Source organism: Schistocerca americana, chromosome X, assembly GCF_021461395.2.
Source record: "Schistocerca americana isolate TAMUIC-IGC-003095 chromosome X, iqSchAmer2.1, whole genome shotgun sequence".
Classification (NCBI taxonomy): domain Eukaryota; kingdom Metazoa; phylum Arthropoda; class Insecta; order Orthoptera; family Acrididae; genus Schistocerca; species Schistocerca americana.
This window is the reverse complement of record NC_060130.1, coordinates 922,199,919-922,204,279: the sequence shown is the minus strand read 5'-3', so window position 1 is coordinate 922,204,279 and position 4,361 is coordinate 922,199,919. Positions and strand designations below refer to the sequence as shown.

The 4,361-nt window shown below is 43.7% G+C and overlaps 1 non-coding gene across 1 annotated transcript; it reads right to left on the bottom strand.

Annotated features, from left to right (window-relative positions):
* Positions 1-1,197: 1,197 nt before the first annotated feature.
* Positions 1,198-1,271, bottom strand: Trnak-uuu. The gene has a single exon. It is a non-coding gene; the product is annotated as a tRNA-Lys (tRNA).
* Positions 1,272-4,361: the final 3,090 nt, after the last annotated feature.

The following is a 4,361-nucleotide window of genomic DNA, read 5'->3' as shown; positions in this document are numbered from 1 at the left end:
TCTACGAGTGCCGGCAGGGGTGGCCGAGCGGTTCTAGGCGCTACAGTCTGGAACCGCACGACCGCTACGATCGCAGGCTCCAATTCTGCTTCGGGCATGGATGTGTGTGATGTCCTTAGTTTAGTTAGGTTTAATTAGTTTTAAGTTCTAGGGGACTGATGACCTCAGAAGTTAAGTCCCATAGTGCTCAGAGCCATTTGATCCATCTCAACTGCCTCCGAAAGTTCAAATGGATTAGTTCCATGTCGCGCACAATTTTCTCGGTGGCGAGTTAGTTGTTTTAGACTGAACGAAGTTACGATGGGCTTACACCACAGGTATTCTACAAGTGCCATTTTCCGTGATTAGAACTTCAATGCCGGCTTCCCACTGCCCACGCTAAATTTTGCCCCGTTCAACGAGTGGCGAGTAGAGCTATATCTGTTATTCCGCATAGAGAGGACCTGGTGCTGGATTACACTGTTGCTCAACAAATTTGTTATCCAGAATTTATTTAAAGAGAGATCTTCTGTACTGTAGCTTCTCTAGCCACTATTACAACCTGCAGTTTTTGATCACAAGTCATGACGTTCCATTTGTCCACGACACTTGACTCTGGTGGCTGTGCTTTTCCCTGATGAAAAGTATTCACGATTTCCCATTCGTCGTGCGACCAATATCTTGTAGCGATTTTATGAGCGATTATCGGCCATCTTCCGTCTCCTTTGCTCGACTGTCATGCCTACAGCTACTAGAAGGTCGGACGATGAACCTTTCACTTGCCTCTTTGAAGTATTACATTCGCCGTGGATAACGTGCATGAATATTGAAAAGAAAACACTGAAAGGTTTCAACTGTGGGGCCAGAATCAATCGAATGTTTAGGATCGATTTATACACGGTCCACTGACACTAATGTGACGACAGTCAATGTTCGACGCCAACGTACAGTATCCACTCACAGAAGGCAGATGAAAGCACCAGCAGTGGTGGTTATATAAATAGCGTTGGGAGGACGCAGGAAACAGTGCAGTCGTTGTCGTAATGTGGAATCGGAGCGATTTATCTAACATCCGAAAGAGCATGATCATTGGCTTTCAGAACTAGGGTTGAAGCATTTACGAAACGGCTAATTTTGTAAACCGAAATTACAATGAAATCCAGACCATTAGCTGCTTACAGGTGTTGGTAAATATCAACGGGGACAGTTGAAAATGTGTGCCCCGACCGGGACTCGAACCCGGGATCTCCTGCTAAAATGGCAGACGCTCTATCCCACTGAGCCACCGAGGACACAGAGGATACTGCGACTGCAGGGATTTATCTCTGATACGCTCCCCGTGATACCCACATTTCCAACTTACTATCCACACATTACATTTGTTGTGCCCCTGCCCACTATACTCATTACTCGCGGCAGTCAATCTACCGATTCCCGTAAGAGTTTTAGCGATGTGAGTGTATCCGCACTAAAGAAGATCCCGGGTTCGGGTCCCTGGCGGGGCACACATTCTCAACTGTCCCCGTAGATATTTACCAACGCCTGTAAGCAGTTAATGGCCTGGATTTCATTGTAATTTCATTCTTCGGACATGTCTGAAAGAACAGATACCCTATTCATATAATTTTGTAAACTGTTTTATGCCACCGTGGTTATAGTATACTATGTATGGCAAAACAGCGCTATCCAAACAGGTGCCGAGGCAACCGTGACGAACCACAGGCCATAGATGAGGGGAAGAACGACATTTGCGGAGATGTGTATGGGCGAATAGATGTGCATCTGTTGAGCAACAGCTGCAGAAAAGACCTACCAACAGTGCTCCCTCAATGACGGTTCAGCGAACGTTGCTACGTATGGGCTTCCACAGCTGGCGCCTGGTCCAAGCACCCCTGCTGATTGCCGTTAATTGATGACAAAAGCTGGGATTACCGAAGAGCAGCGGACGCTTCCTTCTACTGGACGGCACAGGGTGTCAGTTCTGCACAGCTTTGCGGCGGGGACAAATAGAGCCAAAGTGGGAATCTTGCGCGGCCTAGTCGCTTTGTCTGTTCCGTGGACGTCCGGCCGTTTGCTGATTAGGTTCTCTACTGTAATGAGAACTCACCGTGCGAAGCACCGGTGGTGAGCTAGCTGCATTCATTGTGTGAAATAGTTGTTGCCCTGGTTGTTGTGGCTACTGGTTATATGTTCCGTCGCAATTGCTTGAATTAATGCGAAAGTGTATTGTACGGTGACGCTAGGCAACACGAGCGAGGTTCTTAAAATTTTTAAATGTCCTTTAGCGAAGCTAGTTTTATTGTTCTTTATCACTGGGAATTCAATTGTCTTGTGTGCATTTAAGAGCAGTTATTTCTGATTGGTGTTTAAAGTTTCACTCTTGCAAGGTAACATTTTTCGGGCTAGTGCCTCATTAATATATATTATAGTGTTGTCTTGAAACCTAAATCTCTGCGTCTGGTCCCGGCAGAGGTTCGAGTCCTCCCTCGGGCATGGGTGTACGTGTTTGTGCTTAGGATAATTTAGGTTAAGTAGTGTGTAAGCTTAGGGACTGATGACCTTAGCAGTTAAGTCCCATAAGATTTCACACACATTTGAACATGTTTGAAACCTAAATTTCGCCTAGAGTGTGCTGACCTCATTCTTGCCGTAAATTACGAAGTTTTCTTAGGGTGGGTCGGATACATGCGTTAGTTTGTTGACAGCTCTATATATAAGAGTATTTGTTTCTTTTGAGAACATGTCAATACCGGTTCCCGTGGACCGGTCTGTTTGGCGTAGTGACGCCCTGGTATCGCACTGTCAACTCTACTGTTATTATTATCGCCATAATTGTTAGTAAATTTGTTTGTGACGTGACCGCCCTCGCTGACTCTTGTGTCCGGCACCTTCCCTGTTTCCATCCAGTGCCTAAACAAAAAAGAAAGAAGGGAAAGGTAAGTGCTTGATGCTATGTTCTGTATATGTACATCTATGTTTGAATTATACCTGTTCCATTATCGGTCGCTCATGGTCCAACCTAGAGTGTTATAGATGTGGTTCTGTTTGGGATATCCTGCCAGAGCCTGTTTAGTGGCGCTGTAATGCGTATCTCGTCTGGAGGCGACGTGATCAGCTGGTATTCTATTTCAATTTCCAACTATTTAAATACTGATTTTGCATAAGCTTCTGCCATCATTACTGTATGGCGTGAGAGCATTCATTATTTGAGGCCTCCTCTTTAAGAGCAGATTTGTTATTATTGTCGTCCTGGGATTTTTGTTTCTGTTTAAAGACTGATTTACCTAAACTTTGATGATGTTGGGTATCGTTATTAATTGTTTGAGCCCCTTTCGCTCAAGTGCAGCTTTATTATTATTATCATTCTAGAATAAAAATGTCTAGCTATTTAAAAACTAATTTTGCCCAAGTTTTGCCATTAATAATGCATAGGGTAAAATTAGAAATTATTTGAGCCCTACAGTATAGTTGCACCTTTATCATTGTTATTGTTCTGGGATAACTTTTTTAACTACTGTATTTAAAACCTGCAGCTGTGAACAAGGTTTTTCATTTATTGTTCTAGGATACTGTGGAGATAACCTTTGACTATTTGAAAGGGCAGACTGTCTGAGTACCTTGTTATTAATTACTTTAAGGTTCGATGTTTGTAGTCGAAATTTTGTTGTCTTGGAGACAGAAAAAAATTTTTACTTTTAAAGCTGCTTTCTAATCAACTGGAAAGATTGTTTGTTAATTGTAATCTGAATTAAAATACAGTCGGTGTACATAACTGCCCTTGCATATTTTTCTGTTCCACTCCATAGCCACTTGCGCTGCATCTTGCATCGTTTCGATCCAAAGGGACGCATCATTGTCAAACAGCTCGCAGTGTACATGTGCGGTTCTAAGAGTATCAAGGTGAGTTTACCGTACTCCCGTGGCCACCAAACTCCCCGGACTTAAACCCAATCGAGAATATGTCGAACCACCTCGATCGGGCAGTTCGTGCAGTGGATCCTCAACCTAGAAATCCAGTGCAGCTGACCACGGCATTGGAGTCGGCATGGCTCCACATCCCTGTCCGTATCTACGTCATTGACTCTCTTCCTGCACGTATCGAAGCGGTCCGTGCTGCAGAAGTTGGTTATTCAGGCTTTCGAGTGGTGGTCACATTAATGTGACTGGACAGTGTAAATGAGCCACACTACATACCTAAAAGAATGCCGAGTTCTGGCAATCGAAAACTGACGTATAGGTGAACAAAAAAAAAAAAAAGGAACTAGATGAAGAGAACTGTAATAACGGCTATGTCTTCTAATGTTGCTTGTTTTGAAAGACAACAACTATTAACATGTCATTTGAATGTCTCAAAAACACTAAACTGAATGAACTGAGGAAAC